At 45.5% G+C, this 21315-nt stretch overlaps 1 non-coding gene across 1 annotated transcript; it reads left to right on the top strand.

The window, feature by feature from the left end:
- Window positions 1-3093: 3093 nt before the first annotated feature.
- trnaa-ugc (transfer RNA alanine (anticodon UGC)) lies at window positions 3094-3165 on the top strand. Its single transcript has one exon. It is a non-coding gene; the product is annotated as a tRNA-Ala (tRNA).
- Window positions 3166-21315: the final 18150 nt, after the last annotated feature.

Raw genomic sequence — 21315 nt, 5'->3', positions numbered from 1 at the left:
CACACTCACACTGGGGAGAGACTGTTCACCTGCTCCGTGTGTGGGAAGGGATTCACTAATTCATCCCACCTTCTGAAACATCAACTTGTTCACACGATTGAGTGACCTTTTAATGCAGTAACATTGAGAAGAGCTTGAAAAGCAGAAATGAACTGCTGACACATCAACTCACGCACATTGTGGAGAGACTGTTCACCTGCTCCGTGTGTGGGAAGGGATTCACTCAGTCATCACACGTGCTGAGACACCAGCGAGTTCACAAGTGACTGCAGGGGTTGGATTCTGCAGTTAATCCCATCCAGGACTGAACTCTGGTGTTTAGAGTCAGGAAGAACAACGTGTAAGGATTAACCCATTAACAGATAGAATTTAGTATAATTATAATCAATAGTAGAAGTAGAACAAAATGTGCTGTGAATCTATGTATCTATAAATGTAAACTGTACTATGTATTAATATAGTATGAACCATGTAACGTGTGTTCAATAAGAAAGTGCTGGTGGGCCGAGAAGGATGCATGATGGTTATTATAGTCAAGTTTGCAGTTAAAACTAAAAGGATGCTGACAACAGTAAAGTGGGAATTAACAGACCTAAGGGAGGAATGTGCTGTAATAGCATAATGTCTAAAAGACATGTAGATGAAGGGACTGAAGGTTCATTAAATCAAGGAGTCACGCAGGCTCAGGCCTCTCTATCTCGAGCCTCCACAAGCCAGTCAGTAGAAGTCTGTTTATCCAAACGGTTCTGTGAAGGCTGGCAATGTAAACTCTAAATAAGGTTCTGTTAAGTCTGTAACAACAAGGCACGGATGGGACCAGGAGTTATGCTTGGAATGTAACTTCTGAAGGTTGAGAGACATGAATAATGGTCAGGCTGAGAGATGTGGATGTGAGAGTGAACTGCTCATAAACTGAAAAAGGGAATAAGAAGAGACCTCAAAAGCTGAGGAAGGCGAACAAGATTCTGGCAAGGAAGAAGAGAACTTTTCAGTCAACAGAGAGAGAGAGAGAGAGAGACCGCACCGTAGTCACTTGGAGGGAGAGAGAGAGAGAGAGAGAGACCGCACCGTAGTCACTTGGAGGGATAGAGAGAGAGAGAGACCGCACCGTAGTCACTTGGAGGGATAGAGAGAGAGATAGAGACCGCACCGTAGTCACTTGGAGGGATAGAGAGAGAGAGAGAGAGAGACCGCACCGCAGTCACTTGGAGGGATAGAGAGAGAGAGAGACCGCACCGTAGTCACTTGGAGGGATAGAGAGAGAGAGAGAGACCGCACCGCAGTCACTTGGAGGGATAGAGAGAGAGAGAGAGAGACCGCACCGTAGTCACTTGGAGGGATAGAGAGAGAGAGAGAGACCGCACCGCAGTCACTTGGAGGGATAGAGAGAGAGAGAGAGAGACCGCACCGTAGTCACTTGGAGGGATAGAGAGAGAGAGAGAGAGAGACTGCACCGTAGTCACTTGGAGGGACAGAGAGAGAGAGAGAGAGACCGCACCGTAGTCACTTGGAGGGATAGAGAGAGAGAGAGAGAGAGACTGCACCGTAGTCACTTGGAGGGACAGAGAGAGAGAGAGAGAGACCGCACCGTAGTCACTTGGAGGGACAGAGAGAGAGAGAGAGAGACCGCACCGTAGTCACTTGGAGGGATAGAGAGAGAGAGAGAGAGAGACTGCACCGTAGTCACTTGGAGGGACAGAGAGAGAGAGAGAGAGACCGCACCGTAGTCACTTGGAGGGATAGAGAGAGAGAGAGACCGCACCGTAGTCACTTGGAGGGATAGAGAGAGAGAGAGACCGCACCGTAGTCACTTGGAGGGACACTCCCGAGGTTTCAAGGAACACTCACTATTTCTCTTTGTTCAGTCTCACCTTTTTGCACTAATTGTGATGTGATTAATAAATCGGTTTTGCCTTTAACCGTAATACCAGTACCAGTGGTGATCTTGTTGTTGTCAGGAACCAGTCCTTAGATTGGATCAGATTATAATCCTGAAAATAGTGGTTTAAATCCTACAATTGGCGACCACGAAGGGACTATTTCTGACAACAGCTGAAACCTGGTGGGGGATAGTTACATAATATAAATTGATTATTTCTCCAATAAAATGCAGTGAGTGGGGGATAGTTCCATAATATAAATTGATTATTTCTCCAGTAAAATGCAGTGAGTGGGGGATAGTTACATAAAATAAATTGATTATTTCTCCAGTAAAATGCAGTGAGTGGGGGATAGTTACATAATATAAATTGATTATTTCTCCAGTAAAATGCAGTGAGCGGAGGATAGTTACATAATATAAATTGATTATTTCTCCAATAAAATGCAGTGAGTGGGGGATAGTTACAGAATATAAATTGGTTATTTCTCCAGTAAAATGCAGTGAGCGGAGGATAGTTACATAATATAAATTGATTATTTCTCCAGTAAAATGCAGTGAGTGGAGTGCACACCCACCACGGGTGGCCTCATAAAATGAGGACAATCAGTTCTTCTTTCCTTGGTGAGAGGTTTCTGTAATCTGGGGATTTAGTTCAGTGGTCGAGCGCATGTTTCGCATGTGTTGAGGTCCTGGGTTCAACTCCCAGCGTCTTCCTCAATAGTTTTTCACCAGAATTACCCACGGAAAGTTGAATGACGCTTTTTGAGCTCAGCGAGTTCCAACTTCTGAGGCTCCACAAGCATTAAATTGTCCCGGAGCGGGACTTCATCTCACGGTCCCCTCAACAGCTCAACTCAAAGCAGCCGCCGACTGAGGGGAATGTGTGACGGTGCAATATCGAGCGAGCAGTCCCAGCTCTTGTTCCTGTTTGACGCTCTGTCATTCTTCCATCTCACTTTATGATTCAGAGGTTGGATTTCAGCCTTGTCACTGACCATTAGCGATTGGGTTTTTTTTATTTCCACAGACTTTTTTTTTGGAAAGTTCAAAGTAAAGAGGAGCAGAAACCCCGTGAACTGAAGCAGAGGTTGAACATTGTGAACACGCGGGACCGCTGGGCATCTCGATGTCCTGGAGAGACGGAGCAGAAAGCTCACGGCTTCACTTCTAAAGTGTCTGCTTGTTTATTTCTCAGGTACCTTTTGACCCGTGGGGATGTTGCTCAGTGGAAGAGCGCATGCTTTGCATGTATGAGGTCCCGGGTTCAATCCCCGGCATCTCCAAACAAGTTACATTTCAAATTTTGGATTCAACTGTGAGAATATCATCTGAGACTCGCCTCACATTTCCACACAAGGAGAGACAAGAGTTTCTTCACCTCGCGAAAAACCGAACGCTCCGCACAGAATATCATTCAATGGGAGAGCGCCCACGGTGTTTCAATGGCTCCCATCTCATGGTTGAACAGCTTGCCCAGTGATAGATTATTTCCAGTTTCACAGATTGGGGGGAAGCAGCGGACCGGCGTTCCGACCACAAAGAGGGAAGAATAGTCTGGATGTTGGGAGCTTCTTCTTTTCCCAGAGTGGAGTGAGCATCTGGAATGCATTCCCGGCTGGTGCGGTGGGTGCTGACCCTCTCTGGTGTGGTGGGTGCTGACCCTCTCTGGTGCGGTCGGTGCTGACCCTCTCTGGTGTGGTGGGTGCTGACTCTCTCTGGTGCGGTGGGCGCCGACCCTCTCTGGTGCGGTGGGTGCCGACTCTCTCTGGTGTGGTGGGTGCTGACTCTGACTCTGGTGCGGTGGGTGCTGACTCTGACTCTCTCTGGTGTGGTGGGTGCTGACCCTCTCTGGTGTGGTGGGTGCTGACTCTCTCTGGTGTGGTGGGTGCTGACCCTCTCTGGTGCGGTGGGTGCTGACTCTGACTCTGGTGCGGTGGGTGCTGACTCTGACCCTCTCTGGTGCGGTGGGTGCTGAGTCTGACTCTCTCTGTGCGGTGGGCGCTGACTCTCTCTGGTGCGGTGGGCGCTGACTCTGACCCTCTCTGGTGCGGTGGGTGCTGACTCTCTCTGGTGCGGTGGGTGCTGACTCTGACTCTCTCTGGTGTGGTGGGTGCTGACCCTCTCTGGTGCGGTGGGTGCTGACTCTGACTCTCTCTGGTGCGGTGGGTGCTGACTCTGACCCTCTCTGGTGCGGTGGGTGTTGAGTCTGACTCTCTCTGTGCGGTGGGCGCTGACTCTCTCTGGTGCGGTGGGCGCTGACTCTGACCCTCTCTGGTGCGGTGGGTGCTGACTCTCTCTGGTGCGGTGGGTGCTGACTCTGACTCTCTCTGGTGCGGTGGGTGCTGACTCTGACCCTCTCTGGTGCGGTGGGTGCTGACTCTCTCTGGTGCGATGGGTGCTGACTCTCTCTGGTGCGGTGGGTGCTGACTCTCTCTGGTGCGGTGGGTGCTGACTCTCTCTGGTGCGATGGGTGCTGACTCTCTCTGGTGCGGTGGGTGCTGACTCTCTCTGGTGCGGTGGGTGCTGACTCTCTCTGGTGCGGTGGATGCTGACTCTCTCTGGTGCGGTGGGTGCTGTCCCTCTCTGGTGCGGTGGGTGCCGACTCTCTCTCCGCCTTCTCGAGGGATCTGGACTGGTTCTTGACTGGGGCAGAGATGGAATCTTATAGAAGGTGAGTGGTTTTCCAGTTAACCAATGCATGGTCAGTGTGATCCACTGGACTCGATTCGATAGCCTGAGGGAGTCGGGGAGGAATTTCCCAGAATTTCTCCTCCTTATTGGCCCTGGATTTTTTTCTAGTTTGTCACCGCTCCCAGGAGATTCCATGTTCCCGGTGGGTGGGGCTGGTGGTGTGTGTGGGAAGTGTCCAGTCACGATGCTCCAGGCATGTGGGGCAGGATTGATGAACGAGCTGGTCATTTCCTGCCCGTCATGTCCGTCTGTAACCCCAGATCGTCAAGGTGTTTTTAGTGAAGTGATCTTTAAACACAAAACCCACACCTGGGACAAGTCCTGTGTCCGTCTATAGTGAAATGAGACTCAATGCTGTCTGGGCCTCACCTTGTCCTCCTCCTTTTACATTATTGTATTGTCCGTTTGGTTAAGATGAAAATACAAATTATCCGCTCTGGGCTCCTCCAGTCTCTCTGTGTTTCTCTCTCTTCCTAAACTGACTGACTGTCAGATAATAGTAACTGGTGTCCTCTCCATCCCGTTCTCAACACTCAGACACGACTACTTACTGAATAAATTCAACACTCACAGACAGTCCAGTGTCAGACAGTTACAGACGGTTTCTCTCCACCTTTCCTTACAGGACTGGCGAATGATGAATGCCCCGTCAGACCGGTTGATATACAGTAAAAGGGACAGTGACCGTCTCACCAATAGCACCGGAGGTTTGTTCACAGACACAGAATCAGTCTTTCCCTTTCTATCAGTGTGTCTATATTACGCTCAGTAACAGTATCCCGCCTCCTTGTACAGCACTGGGGAGAGAGAAAGACAGACAGACAGAGAGAGACACACAGACAAACAGACACAGTATCAGTCTCACACTTCCCATCAGTGTGTCCGTTTCACACTCAGTAACAATATTCCACCTTCATGTACAGCGGTAGAGAGAGATAAAAACAGACAGGCACAGTATCAGAATTACACTTCCTATCAGTGTCTCTGTATCACTCTCAGTAACAGTATCCCACCTTCATAATCTGTTCAAAAGAGTGAGAGAGAGAAACTGACCTGTAATGTCCTGTTCACACAGAGTAACAAATTGGAAAATATTCCATTCCAATTGCTATTCCAAGGTGGAGTGACAGAAGATGCAGTCTCATCTCTCACTGATATTATTTCAGAGACAGACACATTATTAATCCCACTCTCAGGGACAGTGTCACACATTTAACCCTCTCTTGCATGTTGTCCCCTCTGCAATCTTGCAGCTCAGGGCCGCTCTGTATTACTCTCAGTGACCGAGAGTTTCACTCCGATTGAAATAAACTGGGACTGTTGCTGCCTGATATTAATCCTACACGGTCCCAGCAAATACACTGACTCCCACTTTCCTCCCCCGTTTCTCCAGGATTGGTTTGAGGAATCCTCCCTCCAGTTTCGGAGTCAAACGTTACTTTATCAGTAAGGGAGCCAAGAATGAACAGAACCCATTGGCTCATTCCACAGCCGCTCACTTTATCTCTGAAAGACTATTTCCCATCAAAAGAGCCCGAGAGAAACAGCAGGGATGGAAACCTCGAGTTTAATAGTTGGAGATTGTAAAGTCAGTCTGGATTCCAGCGTTAGGCACTGGTGGAATCCCATCTGTTTCCCATTCTGGTGCCTGTTCCTGCACTGCCTGTGGAGCCCATTCCCTCTGACCTTTCCCCCAGACCCACTTCCTTTGCTCAGACAGGCGGGAATGGAGAGATCACGGCCCCCGGGGGAAGGGAGCAAAGAGCAGCCTCGTTACAGCAGCTCATCGCTCCGGGACCGTGTCCGCAGATGGGCTCAGAGATCGGCATTGAGTCCAGGGGAAGGGCAGGGGGAGTCCGGGGGCTGTTTGTAAGAGGCGGAGTGGATCAGGAACTGGTCCCGGAACATGGAGTGAGAGGGGGGAAGGGAGAGGTCATTCTCGGGCTGTGTGTGGACAGGGTGTGTCCAGGGGAAGGGAGAGAGAATGGGAAGAACCTGCTATTAAAACCATTGCTGCTTTCACTCCCCAAACCAGGAGTGAATGGTCCTGGTTTAGTTCCAGTCTCACCCTGTTTATTGTTATTGGACAGTGAAGAGTGGAAACAGAGCCGGACAGTAAGGATGTGGGGAGTTATACAAAGAGCATCTATTGCAGGCACCAGGTGAGAAGTGTGAAGGACACAATTTAAACAGCGGCTGTTTATTTTCGGTTGAACGGTTAGTCCCATGGGAGAGGAGATTAGAAACCTGACCTGGACAAAGGTCCCTGCCCCATCGGGTAGTCCCATTCATGGATCAGTGCAGGGGTTGGGTTGTGTCTGGATGTCACTAAATTGTTGTAAAACAGCCCAACACACCTGGTGTGCAGAAGCTGAGTGCTGCAGTGGAGTCAGACACTGACACTGTTTGTATCACCGGTTTTCATTTGTGGATATTCTAAATGATCATTAGAGATATTAAACTGATAACTTTTCCATTTTCAACCTCACCGTTTCTTGGGTTACAAGAGATCATTTTTCTTTCCACAGGCGAATCCTTGAATGATCCAGAATGAATGTGATGTTTCCTCCACCCGAGGCACAAGGAGGAGTGCAGCCAGCTCCTTCTCACACACAGGAGGTACATTATCACCCACAGAGCACAGAGACACAGACAGGTCATCAGTTCCACAGTCTCAGACAGCAGAAGTAGTCAGTCCCACACTGATCCCAAGTTCCAGAGACACAATTTCAATCCAACATTCAAACAGAGCGGGTGAGGCAGACACTGTTCCATTTGCCCCGAACTCTGTCCCGCTGACAGGCAGATACAAAAATCCCAGTCCAAAATCACACTCTCAGATTGAAAGGCACTGTGTCAATCTCACAATAGGGCAACATAGCTACGAATTAAATACCAGAGAGAAATCACACATGGTATCCGATTGAAAGGGACAGAATGAATCCCAATAATGTACCCGAGATTCCAATTGAATACTATCCCAGAACTCTCTCACACATGACTTTAATACATGCAATATCCATTCGAAAAGTGTACCATTTGCTACAAATCCAAACCTCACGTACAGTATCGATTGAGAAATACTGAAAGATAGTAAACCTGAGAAGCAAATTAGATACCAGTTCAGACTGCACTCGCAGAATGAAATTTAAAGATAGAGTATCAATTCTATTAGTGCAGACTGAGGTACACATTATATACCAGTCCAAAAATCTCATACAATATTAGACTGAAAGATACAGTATCAATTCCATTTCTACAGACTGATCTACACATTACAAACCAATTCAAAAATGTCACCTTATCAGTTTGAAAGATTCATTATCATCCACAATTGTACTCAGATTTAATAGTAGTCCAAAAAGCACACAAATTATCTGATTAAAACCTCCAACATTAAATCCTAAAGTTCGTCCATATTTACAAATTAAATAAGGAGTAAAACTCTTCAAACATTAAGATATTAAAGCTAAAGTATTGAACGCAATAATGTAATCTGAGAGAATAATTACGTACAGATACAGAATGAATCTCACATTCAGATACAGTACCAGAGACACACAAACACAGAATGAATCCAACACTCACAGATACAGAAGGAATCCCAAACTCACATACAGTACTAGAGACTGACAGACACAGAGTTAATCCCACACTCTCATCAAGTTCCAGGGAATGATAGGTACAGTATGAATCCCACACTAACATGCAGTATGAGTAACTGCATATTTAGGATGAATTCAACTCCCACATACAGTACTGGGGACTGTACATAAAGAATGAGTCCCACACTCACATGGAGTACCAGAGACTGACAGATACCGAAAGAATCCCACACTAACACACAGTATGAGAGACTGCATATAAAGAATGAATCACAAACTCTCACACACAATGCTGACAAGATACAGAATCAATCCCAAGTTCACACACTGTACCAGAGACTGACAGATACAGAATGAATCCCACACTCACACACTGTACCAGAGACTGACAGATACAGAATGAATCCCAGTGAACTATCAGGGAATCAGCACAGACCAGGGATCAGGGCCTTTACCCAGTAAACTATCAGAGAGTCAGCACAGACCAGGGATCAGGGCCTTTCACCTGTCGGAGAGAACATTGTATCACAGATCGCTTGTGATAAACCTACACATTCTGATTTACAGCCGTGCATAACAGACGTTTGTAGCTGCGATGGCCGAGTGGTTAAGGCGTTGGACTCGAAATCCCCTGGGGATTTCCTGCGTACGTTCGAATCCTGTTCCCAGTGATACTTCTTAAAGTTATTTTTACTGCTCAAATAACGATGAACTGGAGTTGACGAACCGCATTCCCTCTCTCAGAGAGACTCTCCAGCGCGGCTTATGCTTTTAATTTGGAGCCCAATGGTCTCTTGCAAAATTGCGAGACACGTGAAGGAATCTCTCCCAAGCTCCATCTTAAATTCTGCCCGTTCGCAGAACTTGACATTGATCCTATTTCTTCCTGTACTTTGATCCCACCTTGTCTCTGTCTCTGACTCTCTGTGTTTTTCCCTCATGGACTTCTCAGGCTTCGTTGAACAGCCACGGATGATCGAACCTGGAACACCGGCAGTGAAGGGTAAAGATGGAAAGACTGAGACGGGGGGAGAAGCAAAGGTGCAACCCAGCTGATGAATTCGTAACTAATGTCCACACATTTATGTCTCTTCACCCTCACAGTGAAAAATCAGCAATTTGAGTCCAGTCCACTTATGGTAGAGTGGATAATATGTGGATGTTGAGACAGACACCAATCGAACCGTTGCCGTGGTGATGAAAGCTCCGAATCCTAAACACTGGACCACAAGGTCACGCTGAAAATTCTTTGCTGTGAACAAGCAGACCAACGCGGCCTTTCCCACTCGCCCCTTTGTAATTCAGGTCATTTTCGTGTCAGACAAGCTGCTCGCACAAAATGGCATTTTCTGTTCGAACTACTATCGGGACAGAAGGTGATGTTCAGGCAATGACAGCACCAAGTGCAAGTAGGCATGGACATGGAATGGAAAGTGAGGGAAAATACTCCCACAAGCTGCTGATGGACATGTTTCCATTTCCAAAATTCACGCATCGAATCAATGCAGCTCCTGGGAAAACTCTAAGGCAACACAGGTCTATTGGGCATCGTTTGAAGCAACTGGCAGTTTAAAGTGTCATCTCCTGCTGCTCCTGTGGGGAGTGAGGGAGAGACACTGTCGGTATCTGCCGACAGTTTGATTTTGTACAGAACTGTGCAGAGAAGGAGCAAATATAGCGGGGCTGTGAGATATTCTATATTATTCATATTTGACCAGAGGAATATCCGCAGTCAGAAGCTGAAAAGAAGGGAGAGATAAGAGGCCTGAGAATAAACACAGAGCTGAATGAAACAAAAATAAATGTCATCAGTTCCATAGTGTCCGGTGCTCAATCCTGGGAGCTCCCCGATGGACTGGTGGTTAAAATTCAGTGCTCCCATCACCGCGTGGTTCCATTCCCAGTCAGAGAATTAAATTTAACAAGAGTTATGAACTTAATAAATAATTACATGAAGCTAATTAAACCCTGTTCGTAGTTGAATGACTGTTTTAATCACCATTAATCAACCAATAACTTTCTATTTCAGACTGAAGGAGATGCTGACGTGGTTGCCGAGAGACAGTCAAAACTTTAATAAGATTTTTGTGCTTTGCATGTGATGAAATTTCATCATTTTATAGACTGCATCTTAAATTTAACATTAACAGGCAATTGTCGCCGTTTATCACAGGAACGCCTGAACTGGTTCTCCGATGAAGATGAAAGTAACGCAATGGGGAACATCTGATCCAACACGAAAGGCATCGGGCTATGATAAAAATCCCCACCGTTTTGCTTTTCCAAAATAAAGGGTGTGACATTTATTCTCTGCTCAGTTAATATGATCGTCGAGTGGCGAGAGGGTGGATTTGGAATTCCTGAGCGACCGCACTGTGAATTTTCCAGATCTGCTTGGAGCACCAATCCCTTCAATTCATCGCTTACAGGGACAATTCGATTCGCGGTTTCTTTTCCCAGAGCTTGGCGAGATCTTAAAAATTGAAAGCGACCAATATCAGAGGTAACCTCGTCACCGACATGCTCACAGATACAAAGCGGCCACACTCTGCTTCAGTGAGATGAAAACCCAGAGCGGTTTCAAGGTCGAATGCAATTGGAAGCAAAGCTCGTTCAATGAAAGTCCTGATTGTTTGAACTAAACTTCTTCCGAGACCGCGTGAGATTAAGGTGGAGTGATTTGGGGATTTATTTTTCCTCTTTGCAAAAGTTTGAACCGCAGTTCAAGGATCAAAAGTCTAGGGTTAAATTAGGGCTTCTCCAGGGTATGAACCTCGAATCGAGAATTATACCCCGACCTCAACGAGCCCAGAAACAAGAACGTGTCACGGACACATTCTATGAGAGGGCTGTCTGTATAATGAAAAGGCATTTTTGAAGAGACTTCCTGATCAGTTCCGTATTGGCTCCTGCACAAAACACAAACACCACACTGTGCGTTTTTCATTCTAAAATTCACTGAACACCATGAATTACACAAAGGCACCGCTGGGAGTTTGAACCGAGGATCTCTTGTTTACTGGCCAAGCGCTTTAACCAACTAAGCCTCGGAGCCAAGCCATGGGATCATTTCCCACCTCCTCTCATTAATATCTATCAGCTACACGTCACATTCTGTTGTGAGCTCAGACTGTTTGATCTTTGTCTATTTCACTTGCCCGTTTCCCTGTGAATCCCGATACTGACTGCGTTTCAGGCTGTGTTTATCTTTCTGTGTCCATCAGTGCTTTGATACACGAATGAATATTTGTGCTTGTGTTTGTTACTTTAAATAAATTAGGGATGGACAATTCTCGCTCTGACACTGAAGAACTAATTTAGCAAATTTCACAGTGAAGTGTTGTTTATTGTGGTGCTGAAACGAAAAAAAATTGTAAAAGGTGCAAAGAGGGAAAACGAGAAAAACTTGTGAGTGAAATTAAGGACAACTTTCAAGGTTTTTACACGTATATTAAGAGAAAGAAGGGTGACGAAGAGTAATGTGGGCCCTTAAAGATGGATAGGGGTGATATTGTAATTGAAATTCAAGAAATGGCAGACTTGCTAAATACTCACAGAAAATCATGAGGATAATGTACCAGAGGCACGAGGAAAACTGAAAATAAATCAAGGGGATTCAGTGTAAGTAAAATAATGGTATTGGAGAAAATAATTAAATTAAAGATAGACAAATCTCCAGGACCTGATGGTGACCATCCCAGGGGACTAAGGGGAATAGGTGAGGAAATTGTACATGCTTTAGTCATGATCGTTCAAAACTCTCTTGATTCAGGAATTGTTCCATGGATTGAAAAAATTGCCAATGTCATTCCGTTTTATACGAAGGGTAGGAGAGATAAAGCAGGAAATTATAGACCTATTAGTCTGACGTCTGTTGTGGGGAAGTTACCAGTATCCATTATTAGGGAAAGAATGACTGAGCACTTGGATAAACCTGAATTGATCAGAGAGAGCCAGCATGGATTTGTAAAGTGTAAGTCAAGTCTAACAAAACTAGTTGACCTTTTTGAAGATGTAACTAATGTGGTAAATGATGGAGTGTCTATGGGGGTTATGTGTATATTGACTTCCAGAGGCATTCGATAAGGTTTAACATCAGAGACTGTTAACAGAAATGAGAACATGTGGAATTCAAAGCAACCGATTGACATGGGGAGGGAGTTGATTTGGAGTTGGGGACAGAGAGGAGGGTTAATAGGTATGTACTCAAATTGACAGGATTTGATTAGTGGTGTCCCCCAGGGATCTGCATAAATGAGGCAGATAAAGGAACAGAGAGCGGTATATCCAGGTTTGTCGACGACACCAAGTTTGGGTGCACAGTGAGTAGTGTAGATGGGAGCATAAAGTTACAAAGGGAAATTGATAGATTCAGTGAGTTGGTAAAACTGTGTCAAATGGAGCTTACAGAGAATTACATCGAATGTACATCACAGAAACAGGCAATTCGGCCCAACTAGACTATACCGGTGTTTATATGCTGCAGACGAGCCTCCTCCAACCCCTCTTCATCTAACCCTATGAGCAAACCCGAATATTCCTTTCTCCTCCATGTGTTTATCCAGCTTCACCGTAAATGCATCCATGCGATTCGCCTCAACTACTCCTTGTGGGAGAGAGCTGCACATTCTAACGACTCTCTGGATAAATATGTTTCTCTTGAATGCCAGATTGGATTTATTGATGACTATTATATTCATGGCCTGAAGTTTTGACGTCCCCACTCCCAAAAGTACAAACACCTTATCGACATCTGACCGATCAAACCCTTGCATAATCTTAAAGTCCTGTATCAGGTCACCCTCAGCCTTCTCTTTTCTATACAAAAGAGCCCCAGAGTGTTCAAAGTTTCAATCTGGGGAAGTGTGAGGCCATCCACTTTGGCCCGAAGCAAGATAAATCAGAGTATTTTCAAAATGGTGAGAAGCCAGGAACTGTGGGTGAGCAGAGATACTTCGGGAAATCATGACGAGTTGGCAGACAGGTGCAAAAAATAATTAAAATGGCTAATGGAATGTCGGCCTTTATCTCAAGGGAACTGGAATTCAAAAGGGTGGAATTTATGTTACAATTCTATGAACTCTGTTGAGACCACATTTAGAGCACGGCATTCAGTCCTGGGCACCAGACCTCAGGAAGGATATATTGGCCGTGGAGGGGATGCAGCGCAGAAAGACCAGAATGATACCGGGGCTAAAATGTTTAAATTATGAGGACAGGTTGCATGGACAAGGTTTGTATTTCCTCGTGTATAGAGGATTAAGTGGTGATGCAATTCAGGTGTTGAAGGTGATTCAATGATCCAATGGTGGGTGTGTGAGTTGGTGCTGAATCGGTCCCCTTCAGTGAAGAGAGGGTCAGCGGGCGCCTGACAGACACGGCTCGGAACGGGACTCGCTTCTCTCCGGCGGCAGCGGCTGGTTTAGAGAGATCTCTCTGTCTGCTGCTGTTACTCCGCCTCCCGCACTCTGGGAGAACCGCGGAGGTCGGTCCTCATTTTTCTCTTATGGATCCGGCTCCATCCGTTTACTGTTGACGGGAGTGCGTCTGATACCAAGTCAGTCAGAAGCGGGTGCAAATCACAACATAGGCACAGGCCCAAGGACTGGGGACTGGTTTGATATTGGGTCCTTTTTAAGGGACCGGCTGTAGAATGTTTGTATAATAATAATGATCAGAATTAACTTTGATACAATGAAGTTTTTTTCAGTTATTTCCCATTTCCACCCTCACCAGTTTTATACAGTAACAGGTAACAATGTTTGAGGGATGTGATGTCCAGTGTTGGTGGAATCAGTGTAATTTAACTTGATACATTGAAGAATCTCTTGTCCATCCCAGGCCGTTTAAAGGGAACATCTACTTTTAGTTACTCAAAAGACCCCTTCTCATCCCCAAGCAGGACCCCTTTTACCCGCGAGTCCCCCTGTGTTTGACTGAAACATTGTTTGCCTGTCCAATACTGGCCACTCCCAGAGTGTGCCAGGACTTGCTGTTGGTAAAGCCCCGCCCCCTCAATCTGAGTAGAATGACCCGCTCCCCCCGCCCATCTCTCACCTGTTGCCGACACGATCTCGGCCTCACTCCCCGCCCGCCGCGCATGCTCAGCTCACACTGCCCGGGTGATTGACGGGAGCTCCGGACCAATAGGAAGAGCGGAGAGGGACTGGAGGACCGAGCGGGCGGTTGGTCCTCCAACCAATGGGCGTGGGTGAGGGGCGGGACTTGCGGCACCGAGTGGGCGGGGCTGAGCCCGGATCTCCCTCATTGGCTGAAACTCTGCATCAATTTTAAACCTGATTGATGTCAAACTCGAGGGAAAAACTGGACTTCAATAAAGGACAAAGAGGAGGGAATATTGGAGGGAATAACACAGTGTCGGGATAAAATGGATTAATTCAGGACAGACAGCAGGGATTATTGATGGAAATAACACAGTGTAGGGATAAAATGGATTAATTCAGGACAGACAGCAGGGATTATTGGAGGAAATAACACAGTGTAGGGATAAAATGGATTAATTCAGGACAGACAGCAGGGATTATTGGAGGAAATAACACAGCGTAGGGATAAAATGGATTAATTCAGGACAGACAGCAGGGATTATTGGAGGAAATAACACAGTGTAGGGATAAAATGGATTAATTCAGGACAGACAGCAGGGAATATTGGAGGAAATAACACAGTGTAGGGATAAAATGGATTAATTCAGGACAGACAGCAGGGAATATTGGGGCGAATAACACAGTGTAGGGATAAAATGGATTAATTCAGGACAGACAGCAGGGATTATTGATGGAAATAACACAGCGTAGGGATAAACTGGATTAATTCAGGACAGACAGCAGGGAATATTGGAGGAAATAACACAGCGTAGGGATAAAATGGATTAATTCAGGACAGACAGCAGGGATTATTGGAGGAAATAACACAGTGTAGGGATAAAATGGATTAATTCAGGACAGACAGCAGGGAATATTGGAGGGAATAACACAGTGTAGGGATAAAATGGATTAATTCAGGACAGACAGCAGGGATTATTGGAGGGAATAACACAGTGTAGGGATAAAATGGATTAATTCAGGACAGACAGCAGGGAATATTGGAGGAAATAACACAGTGTAGGGATAAAATGGATTAATTCAGGACAGACAGCAGGGAATATTGGGGCGAATAACACAGTGTAGGGATAAAATGGATTAATTCAGGACAGACAGCAGGGATTATTGGAGGAAATAACACAGTGTAGGGATAAAATGGATTAATTCAGGACAGACAGCAGGGAATATTGGAGGAAATAACACAGTGTAGGGATAAAATGGATTAATTCAGGACAGACAGCAGGGATTATTGGAGGAAATAACACAGTGTGGGGATAAAATGGATTAATTCAGGACAGACAGCAGGGATTATTGGAGGAAATAACACAGTGTTGGGATAAAATGGATAATTCAGGACAGACAGCAGGGATTATTGGAGGGAATAACACAGTGTAGGGATAAAATGGATTAATTCAGGACAGACAGCAGGGATTATTGGAGGAAATAACACAGTGTAGGGATAAAATGGATAATTCAGGACAGACAGCAGGGATTATTGGAGGAAATAACACAGTGTAGGGATAAAATGGATAATTCAGGACAGACAGTAGGGATTATTGGAGGAAATAACACAGTGTAGGGATAAAATGGATTAATTCAGGACAGACAGCAGGGATTATTGTAGGAAATAACACAGTGTTGTGATAAAATGGATTAATTCAGGTCAGACAGCAGGGATTATTGGAGGAAATAACACAGTGTGGTGATAAAATGGATTAATTCAGGTCAGACAGCAGGGATTATTGGAGGAAATAACACAGTGTGGTGATAAAATGGATTAATTCAGGACAGACAGCAGGGATTATTGGAGGAAATAACACAGTGTTGGGATAAAATGGATTAATTCAGGACAGACAGCAGGGATTATTGGAGGAAATAACACAGTGTAGGGATAAAATGGATTAATTCAGGACAGACAGCGGGGATTATTGGAGGAAATAACACAGTGTGGGGATAAAATGAATTAATTCAGGACAGACTGCAGGGATTATTGGAGGAAATAACACAGTGTTGGGATAAAATGGATAATTCAGGACAGACAGCAGGGATTATTGGAGGAAATAACACAGTGTTGGGATAAAATGGATTAATTCAGGACAGACAGCAGGGAATATTGGAGGAAATAACACAGTGTAGGGATAAAATGGATAATTCAGGACAGACAGTAGGGATTATTGGAGGAAATAACACAGTGTAGGGATAAAATGGATAATTCAGGACAGACAGCAGGGATTATTGGAGGAAATAACACAGTGTAGGGATAAAATGGATAATTCAGGACAGACAGTAGGGATTATTGGAGGAAATGACACAGTGTAGGGATAAAATGGATTAATTCAGGACAGACATCAGGGATTATTGGAGGAAATAACACAGTGTAGGGATAAAATGGATTAATTCAGGACAGACAGGGATTATTGTAGGAAATAACACAGTGTTGTGATAAAATGGATTAATTCAGGTCAGACAGCAGGGATTATTGGAGGAAATAACACAGTGTAGGGATAAAATGGATTAATTCAGGACAGACAGCAGGGATTATTGTAGGAAATAACACAGTGTTGTGATAAAATGGATTAATTCAGGTCAGACAGCAGGGATTATTGGAGGAAATAACACAGTGTAGGGATAAAATGGATTAATTCAGGACAGACAGCAGGGATTATTGGAGGAAATAACACAGTGTCGGGATAAAATGGATTAATTCAGGACAGACAGCAGGGATTATTGGAGGAAATAACACAGTGTGGTGATAAAATGCAATGGATGTTGTGAAGATGGATTGTTAAAAAGTGTTTGATAAGATGCCGGACAGGAGGCTTGTTGATCAGATTAAAGCTCACGGTATTACAGGGAGTGGGTCAGTGTGGATGGGAAGTTTGATAAAGGGCAGAGTATTGGTTGATGGATGTTTTTCAGACTGTGGGGATGTAAACAGTGGTGTCCCCCAGGGGCAGTGTTGGGACCATTGCTCTTCTCAATACAGAGCAATGACCTGGGCTTGGGTACAAGGGCATAAAATCAACATTTCCTGACAACACCAAGATCGGGAGAATTAAGAACAGTGAAGAGGAATGTTAGAAACTTCAGTGTGACATCGCAACATTAGGAACAGGAGTAGGCCATTCAGCCCCTCGATCCTGTTCCATCATTCAGTGAGATTGGTGTCAGTGACTGTGGGATTGGTTCATATCAGGCAGGAGAAGATTGGTGTCAGTGACTGTGGGATTGGTTTATATCAGACAGGAGGTGATTGGTGTCAATGACTGGGTTCAGGAATTGGAAATAGCCATTTAGCCCCACAATCCTGCTCCGCCATTCAATTGGATCAGGACTAATCTGTACCACAACTCCATTTACTCGCCTTTGCTCCATATCATCTTCAGCTGCTTCATCAATGACCTTCCCTCCATCATAAGGTCAGAAATGGGGATGTTCAGTGATGATTGCACAGTGTTCAGTTCCATTCGCAATCCCTCAGATAATGAAGCAGACCGAGCCCGCATGCAGCAAGACCTGGACAACATCCAGCCTTGGACTGATAAGTGGCAAGCAACATTCGGGCCAGACAAGTGCCTGGCAATGACTATCTCCAACAAGAGAGAGTCTAACCACCTCCCCTTGACATTCAACGGCGTTACCATCGCCAAATCCCCCACCATCAACATCCTGGTGGTCCTCATTGACCAGAAACTTAACTGGACCAGCCACATAAATACTGTGGCTCCAAGAGCAGGTCAGAGGCTGGGTATTCTGCGGCAAGTAACTCACCTCCTGACTCCCCAAAGCCTTTCCACATCAACAAGGCACAAGTCAGGAGTGTGATGGAATACTCTCCACTTGCCTAGATGAGTGCAGCTCCAACAACACTCAAGAAGCTCGACACCATCCAGGACAAAGCAGCCCGATTGATTGGCACCCCATCCACCACCCTAAACATTCACTCCATTCACCACCGGCGCACTGTGGCTGCAGTGTGTACCATCCACAGGATGCACTGCAGCAACTCGCCAAGGCTTCTTCGACACATATCCCAAACTCGTGATCTCTACCACCTAGAAGGACAAGATGAGCAGGCATATGGGAACAACACCACCTCTCCAATTCACACACCATCCCGACTTGGAAATATATCGGCCGTTCCTTCATCGTCGCTGGGTCAAAGTCCTGGAACTCCCTTCCTAACAGCACTGTGGGAGAACCTTCACCACACGGACTGCAGTGGTTCAAGAAGGCGGCTCACCACCACCTTCTCAAGGGCAATTAGGGATGGGCAATAAATGCTGGCCTCGCCAGCGACACCCACATCCCATGAACGAATTTTTAAAAAATCCCTTGCAACCCTCACACAACAAAAACCTTTCAATCTCAATGATGAAAATTTCAGTCGAGCCCCAGCATCCACAGCCTTCCAGGGAAGTGAGTTTGTAATCTCCACAACACTTTGTGTCAAAAATTGCTACCTTATTTTGCGCATAAATGACCCAGCTCTAATTTTAATGTTATCAAGAAGGTGGCAGATGGAGTATAATGTGGGGAAATGTGAAATTATTCACTTTGGTAGGAAGAATAGAAAAGCAGAATATTATTTAAAAGATGAGAGATTAAGAATTATTGGTGTTCAGAGGGATTTGGATGTCCTTGTACACGGATCACATAAAGTTAACATGCAGATCCAGCAAGCAATTAGGAAAGCAAATAGTACGTTGGCCTTTATTGCAAGGGGTTTGGAGAATAAGAGTAAGGAAGTCTTGCTGCAATTATATCGGGCTTTGGTGAGGCCACACCTGGAGTACTGTGTACAGTTTTGGTCTCCTTACCTGAGGAAGGATATACTTGACTTCGAGGGGGTGCAACGAAGGTTCACTCGATTGATTCCCGGGATGAGAGGTTTGTTGCATGTGGAGAGATTGGGCTGAATGGCCCTATATTGTCTGAAGTTTAGAAGAATGAGAGGTGATCTCATTGAAACGTCAAAAATTCTTCGAGGGCTTGATAGGGTAGAGGCTGTTTCCCCTTGCTGGAGAGTCGAGAACCAGGGGGCATAGTCTCAGGATAAGAGATCGGCCATTTAGGACTGAAATTAGGAAATATTACTTCACTCAGAGGGTTGTCAATCTTTGGAATTCTCCACCCCAGAGGGCTGTGGATGCTCAGTCATTGAGTATATTCAAGAATGAGATTGAGAGATTTTTGGACACGAAGTGAATCAAGGAATCGGGCAGGAAAGTGGAGTTAAGGTAGAAGATCAGCCATGTTCTGACTGAATGGCAGAGCAGCCTCGAGGGGCCATATGTCCCACTCCTGCTCCGATTTCTTATGCCCTCTTGTTCTGAATTCCCCCCCACCCCCCAAGAAGAAATCATTTCTCTGTATCTACCTTATTGAATCCCTTTATTATTTTAAACACCTCGATGAGGTCACATCCCAATGTTCTAAACTCATGGGAATAAAAACCAAGTTTATGCCACCTCTCCTCATAATTTAACCCTTTTAACCCCGGCATCATTCTGGTGAATCTGCACTGTACCTTTTCTAAGGCCGATTTATCTCTCCCTCGGTTCAGTGCCCAGTTCTCCAGATGGGGTCTGACCAAGGTTCATTACAACTGAAGCATCACTTCTGTATTCCAACCCCACTCGAGATAAAGGTCAACATTCAATTAGACTTGTTGATTATTGTCAAGATTTGTGAGGAATTTGCAAAGGATTCGAGGGGATCTTAGAGTTGGGATTTTTCTTTATTCTGTCCACTCAAGGAGTTTGATAACAGACTTACTCCTTTGAATTTAGTGCTGGATTATTGGGCCGTGATGTGTTTACTTGTTTGTATTTTGTGAAATACATTTGCTGAGTGTATTTAAATTGAAGACGAGATTCCCAGGCCTGATGCTCTATTCACACATCGAAGGTGAGAGAGATGCTGTGGGACACACGATAAGTCCAGGAGCTGAAAGTGATTCACAGACTGGGTTTTGTGTTTAGTGATCCCGGGTACATTACTGATACCTTCCCTGGATCCCAAGGCTGGGAGAGGCACTCGGGAAGGACCGGGGAGCTGGGACTTGGCCATGAGAGTAATTGAAGGTATGAGAACTGAAATAATCTGCAGTGAGAAAGGAGAAAAGGCAAAATAATCGGTAATGAGGACGTCAATTAGTCTCTTATCTTGAATTCATCAAGTAATTGACCCATTCTGTTTGAAACAAAGTGATTTATTTGACATCGATCCAGAATATTGAATTTCAGCCCAGTTATAGCGGTTATTAACATCAGCAGAAACAAATCCCAACTTCCAGAATGAGGTTCTGCTGCTGAAACCCTCATCCGTGCCTTTGTTTACCTCCAGACTCGACTATTCCAATGCTCTCCAGGCCCGGCCTTCCACTTTACACCCTCCGTAAACTTAAACCCACAATCTCCAGATCAATAATCAGTCCCATTATTCATTGTGTCACTGGCCCAGGCTGTGGAGAACACGGAGCAGCTCCCACTCCCACAGCACTGCGGTATGAGCAGGTACCGAGTCAGCCTCAGTCATGAGCACTGGAATCCACGAGTCCGGGTGTGTCAAAGGTGCACGGTGAACAATCACCAAAGTGAAACATTTTTGCCGCTTCCCTTCGATACCTCAGCTGGTCGAGCGACAAGACTGTCGTGGAAAATAAGACAAAGTCATCCTTCCGTCATTGGTTCAATTCCTGCTCGAAGGAGAACGTGTGATTTTGCAATTAGCAGCAATTAGTTCAAGGTCGCTCTCTGAACTTTACAGGCACCTCACAGATTAACATGTTGCCATGAAGGCACAGGACGCCTCTTTTCCTTTCTCAAACCTGAAAACTTTCTGTGTCTGCCCAAACAAGGCTGCTCTGCCTCTGCTCACCAGCAGGGAGCGCTTTTGAGCAGCAATACTTCAAAACACTCAGCTCTCGCTTTCAGGCAAAAGAATTCTTCGATCAGCACCGGACTCCACGAGTCTGAACGTGTCAACAGGCGCACGGTGAACAATCACCAAAGACAGCACTGTTTATCACTTC

The sequence above is a fragment of the Heptranchias perlo genome, unplaced genomic scaffold, assembly GCF_035084215.1.
Source record: "Heptranchias perlo isolate sHepPer1 unplaced genomic scaffold, sHepPer1.hap1 HAP1_SCAFFOLD_529, whole genome shotgun sequence".
NCBI classification, from domain to species: Eukaryota; Metazoa; Chordata; class Chondrichthyes; order Hexanchiformes; family Hexanchidae; genus Heptranchias; species Heptranchias perlo.
The sequence above is the reverse complement of the archived record's forward strand: the minus strand, read 5'-3'. Positions and strand labels throughout refer to the sequence as shown.